Genomic DNA, 21,998 nt, shown 5'->3' with positions numbered 1-21,998 from the left:
ATCCTTCTAGTGGTGACTACCGGAAGGAAGCAATCCGGAGTATTGAATTCAAATAGAATTTACTGAAATTCACAGTTTCATGTATATTCAACTCACTTTCAGATTTGATTTCCAAAAACCCAGCACTATTTCCCACACTACTTAAGCCTTTCTGTGTGACTATGTGGACCATGCAGACTTTTCAATTATGCTGCATATCTGTGACATCTAGTGGATTATCATTCCTTGTACGCTAATGGTCAGTATTTGGGCCATCACAGATCAGCAGTTCCCAGTGGAGCACAGTTTGTATGGCAGAGTAGTTTTCTATCTCAAGAGTCACTGGGTAAGGGGTCACACTAGCACATAACATGGCTGAGTGCTCTCCAGTATTTTATCAGCCCACTGTTATACTACGGGGCAGTGCAGAACAGCGATTGTTTTACTCATGCCGATTCGACATGAGAAAACAATGGCAGCATGCTGTGATTGGCAGCGAGACTCGGCTCACTCACACCCACACAAGTCTATGGGTGCTTGTGAAACATCGGACTGCACTCAGATGTAATCCTAGTGCTGTTCAATATATACATCAAGTCAGGCCATGGAGGAGATGAAGAAATTACTTTCTCCATCTCTTCTGCACCTGTGCTGTGATTCTCTCATGCAAGAGAATTGGAACACAGTAACATGAGACTCGGATCACGCTCCCAGCAAAGCTGGAGCTGAGGGTAATTAGCATATCAGATCCGATATTCTTGCATTGGATGCTTTACGCTACAATTATTTCAGCCTTAGTCTCTTTCTCAGACTCGGACTGTCCCATAGGGTAACAAGGGAATCTCCCGGTGGGCCCCTGTGCAGATCTTATACCCCAACCCCACTGTATGGTCAGTACAGTACAGAGATACTATACAGGAGTATCTGAAGAGGAATAATCTTATGACCCAATATCAACATGGGTTTACTAGAGACCGTTCCTGTCAGATTAATCTGATCAGTTTCTGTGAAGAGGTAAGTTCCGGTCTGGACCAAGAGAATGCAGTGGACGTAGTGTATATGGACTTTTCAAAAGCTTTTGATACGGTGCCCCACTAAAGGTTGATACATAAAATGAGAACAATTGGATAGGGGACAAAATGTGCAAGTGGGTTAAGAGCTGGCTCAGGGATAGGAAACAAAGGGTGGTTATTAATGGAGCACACTCGGACTGGGTCGTGGTTAGCAGTGGGGTACCACGGGGTCAGTATTGGGCCCTTTTCTTTTTAACATATTTATTAATGATCTTGTAGGGGGCATACAGAGTAGAATTTCAATATTTGCAGATGACACTAAACTCTGCAGGGTAATTAATACAGAGGAGGACAATTTTATATGACAGGAGGATTTATGTAAACTAGAAGTTTTGGCTGATAAATGACAAATGAGCTTTAATGAGGATAAATATAAGGTCATGCACTTGGATAGAGCAAATAAGATGTATAATTATGTGCTTAATTGTAAAACACTGTGCAAAACCGTCAATGAAAGAGACTTGGGTGTATGGGTGGATGACATACTCATATTCAGCGGCCAGTGTCAGGCAGCTGCTACAAAAGCAAATAAAATAATGGGATGCATTAAAAGAGGAATAGATGTTCATGAGGAGAACATAATTTTACCTCTATACAAGTCACTAGTGCGACCACACTTAGAATACTGTGCACAGTACTGGTCTCCGGTGTATAAGAAAGACATAGCTGAACTAGAGCGGGTGCAGAGAAGAGCGACCAAGGTTATTAGAGGATTGGGGGGTCTGCAATACCAAGACAGGTTATAACACTTGGGGTTATTTCGTTTGGAAAAATGAAGGCTAAGGGGTGATCTTATTTTCATGTATAAATATATGAGGGGACCGTACAGAGATCTTTCTAATGACCATTTTACTCATAGACCTGAGACGGGGACAAGGGGGCATCCTCTACGTCTGGAGGAAAGAAGGTTTAAACATAATAACAGATGCAGATTCTTTACTGTAAGAGCAATGAAACTAAGGAACTCTCTGCCGTATGATGTTGTAATGAGTGATTCATTACTAAAATTTAAGAGTGGACTGGATGCCTTTCTTGAAAAGTATAATGTTACAGGTTTTCTACACTAGTTTCCTAGTTTCCTTTAATCCCTTCACCCCCAAGGGTGGTTTGCACGTTAATGACCGGGCCAATTTTTACAATTCTGACCACTGTCCCTTTATGAGGCTATAACTCTGGAACGCTTTGACGGATCTTGGCGATTCTGACATTGTTTTCTCGTGACATATTGTACTTCATGTTAGTGGTAAAATTTATTCGATATAACTTGCGTTTATTTGTGAAAAAAATGGAAATTTGGCGAAAATTTTGAAAATTTTGCAATTTTCCAACTTTGAATATTTATGCCCTTAAATCACAGACATATGTCACGCAAAATACTTAATAAGTAACATTTCCCACATGTCTACTTTACATCAGTACAATTTTGGAACCAAAATTTTTTTTTTGTGACGGAGTTATAAGGGTTAAAAGTTGACCAGCAATTTCTCATTTTTACAACACCATTTTTTTTTAGGGACCACATCTCATTTGAAGTCATTTTGAGGGGTCTATATGATAGAAAATACCCAAGTGTGACACCATTCTAAAAACTGCACCCCTCAAGGTGCTCAAAACCACATTCAAGAAGTTTATTAACCCTTCAGGTGTTTCACAGGAATTTTTGGAATGTTTAAATAAAAATGAACATTTAACTTTTTTTCACACAAAATTTATTTCAGCTCCAATTTGTTTTATTTTACTAAGGGTAACAGGAGAAAATGGACCCCCAAAGTTGTTGTACAATTTGTCCTGAGTACGCTGATACCCCATATGTGGGTGTAAACCATTGTTTGGGCGTATGGCAGAGCTTGGAAGGGAAGGAGCGCCATTTGACTTTTCAATGCAAAATTGACTGGAATTGAGATGGGACGCCATGTTGCGTTTGGAGAGCCCCTGATGTGCCTAAACATTGAAACTCCCTACAAGTGACACCATTTTGGAAAGTAGACCCCCTAAGGAACTTATCTAGATGTGTGGTGAGCACTTTGACCCACCAAGTGCTTCACAGAAGTTTATAATGCAGAGCCGTAAAAATAAAAAATCATATTTTTTCACAAAAATGATCTTTTCGCCCCCAATTTTTTATTTTCCCAAGGGTAAGAGAAGAAATTGGACCCCAAAAAATGTTGTGCAATTTGTCCTGAGTACGCTGATACCCCATATGTGGGTGTAAACCATTGTTTGGGCGCATGGCAGAGCTTGGAAGGGAAGGAGCGCCATTTGACTTTTCAATGCAAAATTGACTGGAATTGAGATGGGACGCCATGTTGCGTTTGGAGAGCCCCTGATGTGCCTAAACATTGAAACTCCCTACAAGTGACACCATTTTGGAAAGTAGACCCCCTAAGGAACTTATCTAGATGTGTGGTGAGCACTTTGACCCACCAAGTGCTTCACAGAAGTTTATAATGCAGAGCCGTAAAAATAAAAAATCATATTTTTTCACAAAAATGATCTTTTCGCCCCCAATTTTTTATTTTCCCAAGGGTAAGAGAAGAAATTGGACCCCAAAAAATGTTGTGCAATTTGTCCTGAGTACGCTGATACCCCATATGTGGGTGTAAACCATTGTTTGGGCGCATGGCAGAGCTTGGAAGGGAAGGAGCGCCATTTGACTTTTCAATGCAAAATTGACTGGAATTGAGATGGGACGCCATGTTGCGTTTGGAGAGCCCCTGATGTGCCTAAACATTGAAACTCCCTACAAGTGACACCATTTTGGAAAGTAGACCCCCTAAGGAACTTATCTAGATGTGTGGTGAGCACTTTGACCCACCAAGTGCTTCACAGAAGTTTATAATGCAGAGCCGTAAAAATAAAAAATCATATTTTTTCACAAAAATGATCTTTTCGCCCCCAATTTTTTATTTTCCCAAGGGTAAGAGAAGAAATTGGACCCCAAAAAATGTTGTGCAATTTGTCCTGAGTACGCTGATACCCCATATGTGGGTGTAAACCATTGTTTGGGCGCATGGCAGAGCTTGGAAGGGAAGGAGCGCCATTTGACTTTTCAATGCAAAATTGACTGGAATTGAGATGGGACGCCATGTTGCGTTTGGAGAGCCCCTGATGTGCCTAAACATTGAAACTCCCTACAAGTGACACCATTTTGGAAAGTAGACCCCCTAAGGAACTTATCTAGATGTGTGGTGAGCACTTTGACCCACCAAGTGCTTCACAGAAGTTTATAATGCAGAGCCGTAAAAATAAAAAATCATATTTTTTCACAAAAATGATCTTTTCGCCCCCAATTTTTTATTTTCCCAAGGGTAAGAGAAGAAATTGGACCCCAAAAAATGTTGTGCAGTTTGTCCTGAGTACGATGATACCCCATATGTGGGTGTAAACCATTGTTTGGGCGCATGGCAGAGCTTGGAAGGGAAGGAGCGCCATTTGACTTTTCAATGCAAAATTGACTGGAATTGAGATGGGACGCCATGTTGCGTTTGGAGAGCCCCTGATGTGCCTAAACATTGAAACTCCCTACAAGTGACACCATTTTGGAAAGTAGACCCCCTAAGGAACTTATCTAGATGTGTTTTGAGAGCTTTGAACCCCCAAGTGTTTCACTACAGATTATAACGCAGAGCCGTGAAAATAATTTTTTTTTTTTCTCAAAAATGATTTTTTAGCCCCCAGCTTTGTATTTTTACAAGGGTAACAGAATAAATTGGACCCCAAAATTTGTTTTCCAATTTGTCCTGAGTACGCTGATACCCCATATGTGGGGGGGAACCACTGTTTGGGCGCATGACAGAGCTCGGAAGGGAAGGAGCGCCATTTGGAATGCAGACTTAAATGGATTGGTCAGCAGCCGTCACGTTGCATTTGCAGAGCCCCTGATGTACCCAAACAGTACAAACCCCCCACAAGTGACCCCATATTGGAAACTAGACCTCCCAAGGAACTTATCTAGATGTGTTTTGAGAACTTTGAACCCCCAAGTGTTTCACTAAAGTTTATAGCGCAAATCCGTGAAAATAAAAATTCTTTTTTTTTTTCACAAAAATGATTTTTTAGCCCCCAGTTTTGTATTTTCACAAGGGTAACAGGATAAATTGGACCCCAAAAGTTGTTGTCCAATTTGTCCTGAGTACGCTGATACCCCATATGTGGGGGGGAACCACTGTTTGGGTGCATGACAGAGCTCGGAAGGGAAGGAGCGCCATTTGGAATGCAGCCTTAAATGGATTGGTCTGCAGGCGTCACGTTGCATTTGCAGAGCCCCTGATGTACCCAAACAGTACAAACCCCCCACAAGTGACCCCATATTGGAAACTAGACCTCCCAAGGAACTTATCTAGATGTGTTGTGAGAACTTTGAACCCCCAAGTGTTTCACTACAGTTTATAACGCAGAGCCGTGAAAATAAAACATCTTTTTTTTCCCACAAAAATGATTTTTAGCCCCCCAAATTTTTATTTTCCTAAGGATAACAAGAGAGCTTGGACCCCAGAAGTTGTTGTTCAATTTGTCCCGAGTACGCTGATAACACATATGTTGGGGTAAACCCCTTTTTGGGCGCACGGGAGAGCTCGGAAGGGAAGGAGCACTGTTTTACTTTTTCAACGCAGAATTGGCTGGAATTGAGATTGGACGCCATGTCGCGCTTGGAGAGCCCCTGATGTGCCTGGACAGTGGAAACTCCCCAATTCTACATGAAACCCTAACCCAAACACACCCCTAACCCTAATCCCAATGGTAACCCTAACCACACCCCTAGCCCTGACACACCCATAATTCTAATCCCAACCCTAATCCAAACGTAAATGTAATCCAAACCCTAACTTTAGCCCCAACCCTAACTTTAGCCCCAACCCTAACTTTACCTCCAACCCTAGCCCTAACCCTAGCCCTACCCCTAACCCTAACCCTAAACGTGACTGAAATACGTGGCACTGAAATACGTGGCACTGAAATACGTGGCACTGAAATACGTGGCACTGAAATACGTGGCACTTAAATACGTGGCACTTAAATACGTGGCACTTAAATACGTGGCACTTAAATACGTGGCACTGAAATATGTGATACGTGGCACTGAAACACGTGGCACTGAAATACGTGATACGTGGCACTGAAATACGTGGCACTGAAATACGTGGCACTGAAATACGTGGCACTGAAATACGTGGCACTGAAATACGTGGCACTTAAATATGTGGCACTGAAATATGTGATACGTGGCACTTAAATACGTGGCACTGAAATACGTGATACGTGGCACTGAAATACGTGGCACTGAAATACGTGGCACTGAAATACGTGGCACTGAAATACGTGGCACTGAAATACGTGGCACTGAAACACGTGCAACTGAAATACGTGGTACTAAAATATGTGGCACTGAAATACGTGATACGTGGCACTGAAATACGTGATACGTGGCACTGAAATACGTGGCACTGAAACACGTGGCACTGAAATACGTGATACGTTGCCCTGAAATACATGGCACTGAAATACGTGGCACTGAAATACGTGGCACTGAAATACGTGGCACTGAAATACGTGGCACTATGACTGTCAGAAAATGTTCATTAAACGGTTAGGGGTGAGGTTAGGGGTAGAGTTAGGGTTAGGGTTTGGATCCCTTTATCACCTTGATGGTGGTGGGTGGCTTTTCAGTGTGTTTTCTGTTTTTTTTCGATTAAAAATGCATGCGTTTTTAACGCAAACAAACGCATGTGCTTAAAAACACCAAGAAAATACTGCAGGTTGTATTTCTGAAAATTAACGCATGCAGAAAAAAACCGCATGCGTTTGAAAACGCGACCAAACGTGTACAAAAAAAACGCATGCGTTTTCAATGTTAAATATAGGGAAAAAACGCATGCGTTTTTTTGTGCAAAAAACGCTGCAGACAAAAACGCAAGTGTGAAACCAGCGACGCTTTTTATAGCAAAAAAGTTTTTGCGTCTCCACATTTTGAGAGCTATAATTTTTCCACATTTTGCTCCACAGAGTCATGTGAGGTCTTGTTATTTGCGGGACGAGTTGACGTTTTTATTGGTAACATTTTCGGACACTTGACCGTTTTTGATCGCTTTTTATTCCGATTTTTGTGAGGCAGAATGACCAAAAACCAGCAATTCCTGAATTTCTTTTGGGAGAGGCGTTTATACCGTTCCGCGTTTGGTAAAATTGATAAAGCAGTTTTATTCTTCGGGTCAGTACGATTACAGCGATATCTCATTTATATCATTTTTTTATGTTTTGGCGCTTTTATACGATAAAAACTATTTTATAGAAAAAATAATTATTTTGGTATCGCTTTTTTCTCAGGACTATAACTTTTTTATTTTTTTGCTGATGATGCTGTATGGCAGCTTGTTTTTTGCGGGATAAGATGACGTTTTCAGCGGTACCATGGATATTTATATCAGTCTTTTTGATCGCGTGTTATTCCACTTTTTGTTCGGCGGTATGGTAATAAAGCGTTGTTTTTTGCCTCGTTTTTTTTTTTTTTTTCTTACGGTGTTTACTGAAGGGGTTAACTAGTGGGGCAGTTTTATAGGTGGGGTCGTTACGGACGCGGCGATACTAAATATGTGTACTTTTATTGTTTTTTTTTTTATTTAGATAAAGAAATGTATTTATGGGAATAATATTTTTTTTTTTTTTTCATTATTTTGGAATATTTTTTTTTATTTTTTTTTACACATTTGGAAATTTTTTTTTTAACTTTTTTACTTTGCCCCAGGGGGGGACAATACAGATCGGTGATCTGCCAGTTTGCATAGCACTCTGACAGATCACCGATCTGGGAGAAGTGCAGGCTGCTTCACAGTGCCTGCTCTGAGCAGGCGTCTGTGAAGCCACCTCCCTCCCTGCAGGACCCGGATCCGCGGCCATCTTGGATCCGGGTCTGGAGCAGGCAGGGAGGGAGGTAAGACCCTCGCAGCAACGCGATCACATCGCGTTGCCGCGGGGGGCTCAGGGAAGCCCGCAGGGAGCCCCCTCCCTGCGCGATGCTTCCCTGCACCGCCGGCACATCGCGATCATGTTTGATCGCGGTGTGCCGGGGGTTAATGTGCCGGGAGCGGTCCGTGACCGCTCCTGGCACATAGTGCCGGATGTCAGCTGCGATATGCAGCCGACACCCGGCCGCGATCGGCCGCGCTCCCCCCGTGAGCGCGGCCGATCGGCTATGACCTACTATCCCGTCGGCGGTCATACGGGCCCACCCCACCTCGACGGGATAGTACGTCGGATGTCAGGAAGGGGTTAATAGGGCGTTGATCCAGGGAACTAGTCTGATTGGAGTCGGGAAGAATTTTTTTTCCCCAATGTGGAGATTACTGTTTGCCACATGGGTTTTCTTTGCCTTCTTCTGGATCAACATGTTAGGGCATGTTAGGTTAGGCTATAGGTTGAACAAGATGGACTTATAGTCTTCCTTTAACCTTAATACAGTGCCTTGCGAGAGTATAATAATAACTAGCTATTGAACCCGTTCTACGCCCGGTGGCGAGCATTTGTATTGGTATATGGTCTCCATCCTGGTATGTGTTGCTTCCATCCTGCGCTCTAATCGTGTCATGTGCTGCTACCATCTTGCGCCCCCATCCTTTCATGTGCAGCCCCCATCCTGTTTTGTGCGCCTCCATCTTGTGATGTGCTACTGTCTTTCTGAGCACTCATCCTGTCACGTGCTCCCATCCTGTACCCCAATCCTGTCATGTGGTGGTCCCATCCTGTACCCCAATCCTGTCATGTGGTGCTCCCATACTCCACCCCAATCCTGTCATGTGCTGCTCCCATCCTGCGCCTCCATTTGGTTATGTGCTGCTCCCATCCTGTTCCCCATCCTTTCATGTGCTGCTCTCATCCTGTGCCCCCATCCTGTCACGTGCTGCTCCCATCCTGCGCCCTTATCCTGCCATGTGCTGCTCCTATCTTGTGCCCCCATCCTGTCATGTGCTGCTCCCATCCTGTCATGTGCTGCTGCCATTCTGCTCCCCCGTTCTGTCATGTGCTGCTCCCATCCTGCGCCCCCGTTCTGTCATGTGCTGCTCCCATCCTGAGCCCCGATTCTGTCATGTGCTGCTGCCATCCTGCTGCCCTATTCTGTCATGTGCTGCTCCCATCCTACCCCTCGTTCTGTCATGTGCTGCTCCCATCCTGTGCCCCCCTGCTGTCATGCGCTGCTCCCATCTTGAGCCCCCATTCTGTCATGTACTGCTCCCATCCTACGCCCCAGTTCTGTCATGTGCTGCTACCATCCTGCGGCCCCATTCTGTCATGTGCTGCTCCCATCCTGCGCCCCCATTCTGACATGTGCTGCACCCATCCTGCGCCTCCATTCTGTCATTTGCTGCTCCCATCCTGTGCCCCTATACTATCATGTGCTGCTCCCATCCTGCACCCCCATTCTGTCATGTGCTGCTTCCATCCTGCACCCCCGTTCTGTCATGTGCTGCTGCCATCCTGCACCCCCATTCTGTCATGTGCTGCTGCCATCCTGCACCCCTGTTCTGTCATGTGCTGCTGCCATCCTGCACCCCTGTTCTGTCATGTGCTGCCCTATTCTGTCATGTCGTGTCATGTGCTGCTACCATCTTGCGCCCCCATCCTTTCATGTGCAGCCCCCATCCTGTTTCCCACAATCGTATACAAGATTTCTCTCGCGTATCACCCCTACTCTGGAACCTTCTACCACAACACATCAGACTCTCGCCTACCATCAGAATCTTCAAAAAGAATCTGAAGACCCACCTCTTCCGACAAGCCTACAACCTGCAGTAACCACCGATCAACCAACCGCTGCACGATCAGCTCTATCCTCACCTACTGTATTCTCACCCATCCTTTGTAGATTGTGAGCCTTCGCGGGCAGGGTCCTCACTCCTCCTGTACCAGTTATGAGTCATAACTTATGACTTGTATTGTTTAAGATTATTGTACTTGTTTTTATTATGTATACCCCTCCTCACTTGTAAAGCACCATGGAATAAATGGTGCTATAACAATAAATAATAATAATAATAATAATAATAATGTGCTGCTCTATTCTGTCATGTGCTGCTCCCATCCTGCGCCACAGTTCTGTAATGTGCTGCTCCCATCCTGCGCCACCATTCTGTAATTTGCTGCTCCCATCCATATGCCCCATACGTTGCTCCATAAAGGTCGATGGCCCCCATAAGATGCTCCTTAGTATATGCCTCATATGCTGCTCCATTATGGTTGATGGCCCCCATAAGATGCTCCATTGTATATGTATCATATGCTGCTCCATAAAGGTTGATGGCCCCGATAAGATGCTCCATAGTATATGCCTCATATGCTGCTCCATTATGGTTGATGGCCCCCATAAGATGCTCCATAGTATATGCCTCATATGCTGCTCCATTATGGTTGATGGCCCCCATAAAATGCTCCATAGTATATGCCTCATATGCTGCTCCATTATGGTTGATGGCCCCCATAAGATGCTCCATAGTATATGCCTCATATGCTGCTCCATTATGGTTGATGGCCCCCATAAGATGCTCCATAGTATATGCCTTTTAAGCTGCTCCATTATGGTTGATGGCCCCCATAAGATGCTCCATAGTATTATATGCCTTGTATGCTGATGCAATAAAAAAAAAAACATACTCACCTATCGTCGCTGGGCACTAAGTGCTGGGGGGCCTGAGCAGGCGGGGACACCGGCACGCTGTGGGGGTCAGGTGCCTGAGTCGCCACTAGCTCAGGCCCCCGGCACTTGCTATATTCACCTGGCCCTGATCCAGTGCTGCGTGCCGCTCCATCTTCCGGGTCCTCTGGCTGTGACTGATCAGTCAGAGGGCGGCGCGCATTAAGCGCGTTATCGCGCCCTCTGAACTGAAAGTCACAGGCAGAGGATGTGGAGGATGGAGCAGCGCACATCACTGGAACGGGACAGGTGAATATAGCATACTCACCCTCCTGGCACGTCCCTGCTTCTCCGTTGGAGAGCGCGGTGTGCTTTCAGTGCTTACGCATACCGCAATCTCCTGGGCTGCGTCACTCTGTGGGGTCCAGACTGCGCCGGCGCTTGCACTTGCGCAGTCTATAAAGGCTTCGGACAGAGTGACGCTCCCAGTGTTATATTATAGATAATAATAATCTTTATTTTTATATAGCGCTAACATATTCCGCAGCGCTTTACAGTTTTTGCACACTGTTTGGAATTTTTCAACCTTTTCCCACATATCATGCTTCAAACATAAAGATACCAAATGTAAATGTTTGGTGAAGAATCAACAACAAGTGGAACACAATTGTGAAGTTGAACGAAATGTATTGGTTACTAGCTGAAGAGCCCGGCGTTGCCTGGGCATAGTAAATATCTGTGGTTAGTTATAGCACCTCACTTCTCTTATTTTCCCATCACCCCTCTCATTTAGCACCTCACTTCTCTAATTTTCTCCCTCACACCTCTCATTGTCCACCTCACTCCTCTTATTTTCCCCCTCACTCCTCTCATTCCACCCTCACTCCTCTCATTCCCCCAAACACTCGTCATTTCGACCTCCACATCTGTCATTTTCTGATCACTCCACTATTTTCCCTTACTCCTCTCATTTTGCACTCACACCTTTTCATTTTCACCTTACACCTCTCATTTTTACCTCACACTTCGCTTTTCCCCCTCAGTATATACATGTTTGTCATCTCCCTTATATATAGTATACACCTGTTTGTCATCTCCTGTATATAGTATACACCTGTATGTCATCTCCTGTATATAGTATATACCTGTACGTCATCTCCCCTGTATATAGTATTTACCTGTATGTCATCTCCCCTGTAAATAGTATATACCTGCTGTATGTCATCTCCTCCTGAATATAGTATATACCTGTATGTCATCACTTCTGTATATAGTATATACCTGTATGTCATCTCCTCCTATATATAGTATATACCTGTATGTCATCTCCCCTGTATATAGTATATACCTACTGTATGTCATCTCCTCCTGTATATACCTATGTGTCATATCCTCTTTTATATAGTATATACCGGTATGTCATCTCCTCCTGTATATAGTATAGACCTGTGTGTCATCTCCTCCTGTATATAGTATGTACCTGTATGTCATCTCCTCCTGTATATAGTATATATCTGTGTGTCATCTCCTCTTGTATATAGTATATACCTGTGTGTCATCTGCTCCTGTATATAGTATATACCTGTGTGTCATCTCCCCTGTATATAGTATATACCTGTGTGTCATCTCCCCTGTATATAGTATATATCTGTGTGTCATCTCCTCCTGTATTAGACCTCATTCACACGTTATTTGGTCAGTATTTTTACCTCAGTATTTGTAAGCTAAATTGGCAGCCTGATAAATCCCCAGCCAACAGGAAACCCTCCCCCCTGGCAGTATATGTTAGCATTAATTATTATTATATATTGTTCAGTCAGTTTATTTATTTCTACTATATACTATTTTCTGACTTGAACGTCCCGCCCTTCACCATACCTGTGATTTTATTACATCTCAACACTATTGGTTCTGAGCCTCCTTTATAAGTAGGCTTTATCATGTTAGTAGCCACAAGCATGTGTTCACATTGGGCAGTAGCTCAGATACCATAGGTAAGTGTTCACACCAGGCAGTCAGTGTAGTTACCCATTCGATCTGAGATTACCTTGACGTTTTGGTGAATGGGCTCACAATATTTGGCCAAATCTTGTGCTAAAAATCTCATGTTTTTTCATAAAGTTCATAAGCCAGTATGCTATTCCTATTTCCTATATATTTCATATTTCCTCATTTTAGCACAGATAAGTGCGGCCATAATCTATTCTATATGTGTCTTTTTTGGCTATGCACTAGCATTAATTATTATTATATATTGTTCAGTCAGTTTATTTATTTCTAGTATATGTTAGCTCACACATAATAGACAGGTCATGTGACTGACAGTTGCCGTATTTCCTATATGGTACATTTGTTGCTCTTGTAGTTTGTCTGCTTATTAATCAGATTTTTATTTGTGAAGGATAATACCAGATTTGTGTGTGTTTTAGGGCGAGTTTCATGTGTCAAATTGTGTGTGTTGAGTTGCGTGTGGCGACATGCATGTAGCGACTTTTGTGAGATGAGTTTTGTGTGGCGACATGCGTGTAGCAACTTTTTGTGTGTCAGGTTAGTGTAGCAAGTTGTGTGCAGCAAGTTTTGCAAATGGCGAGTTTTGAGCGTGTCGAGTTTTATGTGTGCTGCGTTTTGAGTATGTGCAAGTTTTGTGTGAGGCAACTTTTGCATGTGTTGCAACTTTTGTGCATGTGGCAATTTTTCTGCGTGTGCAAGTTTTGCATGTGGCGAGTTTTCCATGAGGTGAGTTTTGCACGTGTGGCGAGTTTTGCGTGAGCCTAGTTTTGCATGTGGCGCATTTTGCGCATGGTGAGTTTTGAGTGGCGACTTTTGTCTTTCGACTTTTACATGGCGAGGTTGGTGTATGTGTGGTGAAATGTGTGCTGAGGGTGGTATATGTGTTCAAGCACGTGGTAGTGTGTGGCGCATTTTGTGTGTGTTTGTGTGTGTGTTCATATCCCCGTGTGTGGTGACACCCATGTCGGGGCCCCACCTTAGCAACTGTACGGTATATACTCATTGGCACCATCGCCAAATTGTTCACATCTGGCAGCTATCAATTTGCCTCCAACACTTTTCCTTTCTCTTTTTCCCCATTCTGTAGATAGGGGCAAAATTGTTTGGTGAAGTGGAACGTGCGGGGTTAAAATTTCGCCTCACAACATAGCCTATGACGCTCTCAGGGTCCAGACATGTGACTGTGCAAAATTTTGTGGCTGTAGCTGTGACGGTGCAGATGCCAATCCTGGACATACACACATACACACACACACACACACACATTCAGCTTTATATATTAGATTTTAAATTTTTGTGGAAATTCAAAAACTGAAAAGTGGAGTGTTCCACTTGTTGCTGATTCTTCACCAAAAATTTAAATTTGGTATCTTTATGTTTGAAGCATGATATGTGGGGAAAAGGTTGAAAAGATCCAGGGAGCCGAATACTTTCGCAAAGCACTGTAACTATGTTACTATGTTACTTGGCATAATTCACTTGATTCACTTTGAACAGAAAAAGGCATCATCTCATCATTCATTAGCCAAACCACCCAGTATACTATTATATAGAGATATAGGTAAATTTGTGAACAAAGGTAATGTAATATTTGTATGCAGGGGAAAAGTGGGCCTTGACAAGTCAGTCCGACACTGCTCTCTCTTTCGTAGTGACTAACCTCTTATGGTCAGCAAGGTTCTCACTCTCTAGCATGTATTGTCTGAGCAATTATAAGTTTTCCAGTAATGATATTTGGGTGACGTTATCTGCCAAAAATCTAATATTTTTGGAAAATTCAGCAAAGCGGGCAAATTTGAATTTCAGAGAAGCGCAGCAGCAAAGCAGCACAGGGAAATTGGAATTCCCCAAAAAACCCATTAGCATAAAAGAACTGTCATTTACAACAGTGAAATAGGAGGTGCAATGCTCATACTAACAGTCTTATCAAGGATCAGAAGGTACAGATGCATTTTACTTGAGCTTTGAAATAGCTATGACTACTATTACTATTCCCTTAAAAATAAGACCCCAAAATGAAATAATACTATGTGTCGTACAGGACCTTGTAGCTTCAGTCTTTTCTGATTTGCTCAAATAATTGCAGTTAGGATTTCACTATTTAAACAGCCTACTTATCAATTTTTAACATGAATCATTTGTCTTTTTATTGATTTAAACTCATTGTTTTGCCTTGAGCGGTATTGTCTGTTTCAGCAGAGATTAATCTCAAAGCTGGAAATAACAGAGTGAATCAAAATGAATATTTAATGTGGATCATTATTCATTGTCTGTAAAAATAATATATGGTAAAGGTTTAAGCATGTTTAGTTTAGTTCAGCTATAAAAAGTGTTTTGTATAAAGCAAAAGAATGAATCCGTGTCTTAAAATACAAGAACTTTAAAACTCTCAAGCAGTAAGTAGACAGAATTTTAAGTTATCATTTATGATTGCCATGAACACATATTTGCTGATTTTTGCTACCCTTCAAATATACTGTGAGAATGGAAACTTTTCAGACCACTTAAAATTTTTCACTCTTTGTTTCATTGCAGCCATTTGGTAAATTTAAAAAATTTCATTTTTTTCTCATTAATGTACACTCACCCCATCTTGACTAAACAAACAGAAGTGTAGAAATTTTTGCAAATGTATTAAAAAAGAAAAAGTGAAATATCTCATGGTCATAAGGATTCAGACCCTCTGCTCAGACACTCATATTTAAGTCACATGCTGTCCATTTCTTTGTGATGGTTCTACTCCTTCATTGGAGTCCAGCTGTGTTTAATTAAACAGATAGGACTTGATTTGGAAAGGCATGGTCTATATAAGACCTCACAGCTCACAGTGCATGTCAGACCAAATGAGAATCATGAGGTCAATGGAACTGGCCAACGAGCTCAGAGACAGAATTGTGGCAAGGCACAGATCTGGCCAAGGTTGCAAAAGAATTTTTGCAGTACTCAAGGTTCCTAAGAGCACAGTGGCCTCCATAATCCTTAAATGGTAGAAGTTTGGGACCACCAAAAGTCTTCCTAGACCTTGCCGTCCAGCCAAACTGAGCAATAGTGGGAGAAGAGCCTTGGTGAGAGAGGTAAAGAAGAATCCCAAGATCATTGTGGCTGAGCTCCAGAGATGCAGTAGAGATATGGGAGAAAGTTCCACAAAGTCAACTATCACTGCAGCCCTCCACCAGTCGCGCCATTCCGGCAGAGTGGCCAGACGGAAGCATCTCCTCAGTGCAAGACATATGAAAGCTTGCTAAAAAACACATGAAGGACTCCCAGACTATGAAAAATAAGATTCTCTGGTCTCATGAGATGAAGATAGACCTTTTGACCTTTTGAGTGATAATTCTAAGCGTTATGCATGGAGAAAACCAGGCACTGCTTATCACCCAATACAATAATAACAGTGAAACATGGTGGTGGCAGCATCATGCTATGAGAGTGTGTTTTAGCTGCAGGGACAGGATGACTGGTTGCCATGCCCCACACTACTGATTGGCTTCTTTCTGTGTACACTGTGTATTAGAAGAAAGCTGCCAATCAGTGGTGTTGTCAGGGTTACAGTTCTGCTCAAAAGTTTATATATCCCTGCAGAAATTTTGCTTTCTTGGACTTTTTTCAGAGAGTATGAATGATAACACCAAAACTTTTTCTCCACTCATGGTTAGTGTTTGGGTGAAGCATTTCTTGTTAAACTACTGTGTTTTTTCTTTTTAAATCATAATGACAACCCAAAACATTCAAATGACCCTGATCAAAAGTTCACATACCCTGATAATTTTGGCCTGATAACATTCACAGAAGTAGACAAAAATGGGTTTGAATGGCTACTAAAGGTAACATCCTTACCTGTGACCTGTTTGCTTGTAATCAGCGTGTGTGCATAAAAGCTGAATGAGTTTCTGGGATCCACACAGTGTTAGGGCTAGCGGAAAGCACCGAGTAAATATAGATGTTATTATTGGTGCGTTCGCAGCCCGGGGTCCACCGTGCAGGAGGAACCTGCTGCTAGCAAATGACAGCACTATATGGTGGTTTAAGCGACCTCTGTTACTTCACAGAGTCGCACGGTAACAAGACGCTGTGCCCTGTTTACCCCACAGGAGTTCACAGCTAACTGCCGAGCTGAAGGCAGTCTGTGGTCACACACACATACAATCTCCTCACCAGAGAAGCCGGTATTCTAGGGGCTTATTTCAGTCGGGGCCCTAGATCCACACACACAATCTCCTCGCCGGAGGTGCCAGCATTCTAGGGGCTTATTTCAGCCGAGTCCCTGAACACACACATAAATGTGACCACACTGGCGCATGCACAAAACTGATTCAATACTAGCGCGTAGCCATGCGGTCATGAGAACCTTAAATAGCTGCAGCAAGAACAGGACCTTCCTAGAGGACCAATGGATTTAGCTGCAGTATCTGAACATGTGACCCTCGATCTCCACTGAGAGATCTTACTCTGGGCATGCTCAGAACGAGAAAAGCAGGACTTAGTCCCAGAAGCGTCTGCTCGCCGCTGCCCAGTACTGGCTTTAATGACAGAAGCTGGAAAAGCAGCAGTAATACTTTGGACAGAGTCAGACTGAGCAAGGCGCTGGGACCGATGTCTCCGCTGAGCAGGCTCCACTGCGGCTGGAGAAGGATGGGAGACCGCAGCGGAGATGGCTCGAGATTCCCCCTCTGCAGAGGCGGGATCTCAACCCCCAACATTACCCCCCCCCTCTAGGGCCCCCCTCCTTGGACCTCGCTACGTTCGAAGGCAACAATGAGCTGCGGAGCTCGAATATGCTCAGCAGGCTCCCAGGACCTGTCCTCTGGGCCATAACCCCTCCAATCCACCAAATAAAATTTTTTGCCACGTACCACCTTGCATCCCAAGATAGCGTTCACCTCGTAATCATCCGAAGATGAACCCGATGTCCCGGCAGATGACTCGGGAAACTGGGACATGAATACGGGCTTCAAGAGGGACACATGAAAGGTGTCGGTGATACCCAGGCATGGCGGAAGGGCTAAACGGTAGACCACAGGGTTAACCTGTTCGAGGACCTTGAAAGGACCCAAGTAGCGAGGTGCAAACTTAGTGGACTCAACTCGCAGCCAGATGTTACGGGCGGAGAGCCACACTAAATCGCCAGGAGCAAAGGTCGGGGCGGGGCGCCGATGTGTATCGGCAGAGGACCTCATTCTCTCCTTGGAGGCCCAAATGGCATTCTGAGTGTGGTCCCAAATGTCCCGTGCCTTCACAGCCCAGTCTGCCACCCTGGAGTCTGCAGAAGACACGGGCATGGGCACAGGTACCCGCGGATGCTGACCATAGTTAAGGAGGAATGGAGTCTGTCCAGTGGAGTCAGCTACAGCGTTGTTCAGTGCAAACTCTGCCCACGATAGCAAAGATGCCCAGTCATCCTGCCTGGCTGAGACAAAATGTTGCAGATATGTGACCAAGGTCTGGTTGGCCGTCTCTACCAACCCATTTGTCTCGGGATGATACGCAGAAGAGAGATTCAACTCAATGCTGAGAAGATGACAAAGCTCTCTCCAGAACTGAGACGCAAACTGGGGACCCCGGTCACTGACAATTTTGTCCGGCATACCGTGTAGACGGAAGATGTGTTTTATAAACAACGCTGCCAAGGCCCTGCAGAAGGTAGCCAGGGAAGCGGCACCAAGTGCACCATCTTAGAAAAATGATCGGTGATAACCCAAATGATGGTACAGCCAAGAGACTTGGGCAAACCCACCACAAAGTCCATTCCGACCATCTCCCAGGGCCTGTCTGCCACCGGCAGGGGATTGTTGTGAACTCTGTTTCCGGGCTCCCTCCTGTGGTCGTGAGTGGTGCTGTGTGAGTTCTCTCTTTGTTCTCCCCCTGGTGGCTCTTTTTGTTATTTTGCAGTTTTCTGGCAGGATCAGCTGTCTCGTCATCTGCTAGTTAGGTTTCCTATTTAATCCACCTGGTCCTTCATTCCTTGCCTGTTGTCGTTGTATTAAGTGCTATTCTGATTGCTCCTGTCTACATCCGTTATCAGTCTCTCCAAGAGAAGCTAAGTTTGGTTTGCTTATTTTTGCTCGTCTGTGTTCAAGATGTTTCCTAGTATATGATGAGTTTTGTCCAGCTTGCTAATATGTGATTTCCCTGCTTGCTGGTGCTCTGGGGTGCTGAGTTGCTCCCCCCACATCGTTAGTTGGTGTGGGGGTTCTCGCATTCTCTGCGTGGATATTTTTGCATAGGGTTTTTTACTGACCGCACAGATCCCTTGCTATTTTCTGCTATCTAGCGTTAGCGGGCCTCATTTGCCTAACCTGTTTCATCTCTGCGTTTGTCTTTTCCTCTTAACTCACCGTTATTATTTGTGGGGGGCTTCTATATCTCTGGGGTTATTTCTCTGAGGCAAGTGAGGTCTTACTTTCTCTTTAGGGGTAGTCAGTTTCTCAGGCCGTGAAGAGACGTCTAGGATTTCAGGAAACGTTCCACATCCCCAGAGCTCGTCCTATTTTCTTCTACTTAGCTGGTTAGATTTGTGATCCTAAGCCACTAGGATCATAACAGTACAACAGGCCAAAAGTGTTAAATGCATCGCAAAAGTGGGATAAGAGAAATCCTGAGTTCAATTTTTTTTTTCTGCTCTGCAGTGTGTCCTGCTTCTCTCCTCCCCTTAATCTCTGGGTGGCTTTGAGTTCAGCTGCAGACATGGATATTCAGAGTCTGACTTCTAGTGTGGATCATCTTGCTGCAAGGGTGCAAAGCATTCAGGATTTTGTTGTTCACAGTCCTATGTCTGAGCCAAAAGTACCTATTCCTGAGTTTTTTTCTGGAGATAGATCTAGGTTTCTGAATTTTAAGAATAATTGTAAATTATTTCTTTCTTTGAGACCTCGTTCCTCTGGTGATTCCGCTCAGCAAGTTAGAATTGTTATCTCTCTGTTACGTGGCGACCCTCAAGATTGGGCCTTCTCCCTGGCGCCAGGAGATCCTGCATTGCTGAATGTGGATGCGTTTTTTCTGGCGCTTGGATTGCTTTATGAGGAACCTAATCTGGAGAACCAGGCAGAAAAGGCCTTGCTGGCTCTCTCTCAGGGTCAGGATGAAGCTGAGGTGTATTGTCAAAAATTTCGGAAATGGTCGGTGCTTACTCAATGGAATGAGTGTGCCCTGGCTGCAAATTTCAGAGAACGTCTTTCTGAAGCCATTAAGAATGTTATGGTGGGGTTCCCCACGCCTGCGAGTCTGAATGAGTCAATGGCTTTGGCCATTCAGATTGATCGGCGTTTGCGGGAGCGCAAACCTGCGCACCATCTGGCGGTGTTTTCTGAACAGAAACCTGAGTCTATGCAATGTGATAGGATTCTGACCAGAATTGAACGGCAAAATCATAGACGTCAGAATGGGTTGTGCTTTTACTGTGGTGATTCAGCTCATGTTATCTCAGCATGCTCTAAGCGCACAAAAAACTTTGCTAGATCTGTCACCATTGGTGCTGTACAGCCTAAATTCATTTTGTCTGTTACTTTGATTTGCTCTCTGTCATCCTACTCAGTTATGGCTTTTGTAGATTCAGGTGCCGCCCTGAATCTGATGGATTTGTCATTTGCCAGGCGCTGTTGTTTTATCCTTGAGCCATTACAGTTCCCTATTCCATTGAAGGGAATTGATGCTACACCATTGGCCAAGAATAAACCTCAATACTGGACTCATGTGACCATATGTATGACTCCTGCACATCAGAAGGTGATTCGCTTTCTTGTGTTATATAATTTGCATGACGTTGTCGTGTTGGGTCTGCCATGGTTGCAGGCTCATAATCCAGTTCTGGATTGGAAAGCTATGTCTGTGTAGAGTTGGGGTTGCCAGGGAATTCATGGCGATGCTCCCTTGGTATCAATTGCTTCCTCTACTCCTTCTGAAGTCCCTGAGTTTTTGTCGGACTACCAGGATGTATTTGATGAGCCCAAATCCAGTGCCCTACCTCCTCATAGGGATTGTGATTGTGCTATAAATTTGATTCCTGGTAGTAAGTTCCCTAAGGGACGACTGTTTAATTTGTCTGTACCAGAGCATGCCGCTATGCGGAGCTATGTAAAGGAGTCTTTGGAGAAGGGACATATTCGCCCCTCCTCGTCCCCTCTTGGTGCGGGATTCTTTTTTGTGGCCAAGAAGGATGGTTCGTTGAGACCCTGTATAGATTATCGCCTTCTAAATAAAATCACGGTCAAATTCCAGTATCCCTTGCCATTGTTGTATTAGGGGGTCTAGTTGGTTCACCAAGATAGATCTTCGCGGTGCGTATAATCTTGTGCGTATAAAACAGGGCGATGAATGGAAAACAGCATTTAATACGCCCGAAGGCCATTTTGAGTACTTGGTGATGCCTTTTGGACTTTCTAATGCCCCTACTGTGTTTCAGTCCTTCATGCACGATATCTTATGAGAATATCTGGATAAATTTATGATTGTGTATCTGGATGATATTTTGGTCTTTTCAGATGATTGGGAATCCCATGTGAAGCAGGTCAGGATGGTATTTCAGGTCCTGCGTGCCAATGCCTTGTTTGTGAAGGGTTCCAAATGTCTCTTCGGAGTCCAGAAAGTTTCCTTTTTGGGCTTTATTTTTTCTCCTTCTTCTATTGAGATGGACCCAGTCAAGGTCCAGGCTATTCATGATTGGACTCAACCTACATCGGTTAAGAGTCTTCAGAAGTTCTTGGGTTTTGCTAATTTTTACCGTCGCTTCATTGCTAATTTTTCTGGTGTGGTTAAACCTTTGACGGATTTGACCAAGAAGGGTTCTGATGTGACTAACTGGTCTCCTGCGGCCGTTGAGGCCTTTCAGGAGCTGAAGCGCCGGTTTTCTTCGGCTCCAGTTTTATGTCAGCCAGATGTCTCTCTTCCCTTCCAGGTCGAGGTTGATGCTTCTGAAATTGGAGCAGGGGCTGTTTTGTCACAGAGAAGCTCTGATTGCTCTGTGATGAAGCCATGTGCCTTCTTTTCAAGAAAATTTTTGCCGGCTGAACGAAATTATGATGTTGGTAATCGGGAGTTGTTGTCAATGAAGTGGGCATTTGAGGAGTGGCGACACTGGCTAGAGGGAGCTAAGCATCGTGTGGTGGTCTTGACTGATCATAAAAATTTGATTTATCTTGAGTCGGCCAAGCGGTTGAATCCTAGACAGGCTCGTTGGTCGTTGTTTTTCTCACGTTTCGATTTCGTGGTCTCGTACCTTCCTGGTTCGAAGAACGTGAAGGCTGATGCTCTTTCTAGGAGTTTTGTGCCTGACTCCCCTGGAGTTTCTGAGCCGGTTGGTATCCTCAAAGAGGGGGTAA

This window comes from Ranitomeya variabilis, chromosome 3, assembly GCF_051348905.1.
Source record: "Ranitomeya variabilis isolate aRanVar5 chromosome 3, aRanVar5.hap1, whole genome shotgun sequence".
Lineage (NCBI taxonomy): Eukaryota > Metazoa > Chordata > Amphibia > Anura > Dendrobatidae > Ranitomeya > Ranitomeya variabilis.
Note: the sequence above shows the minus strand (reverse complement) of the source record.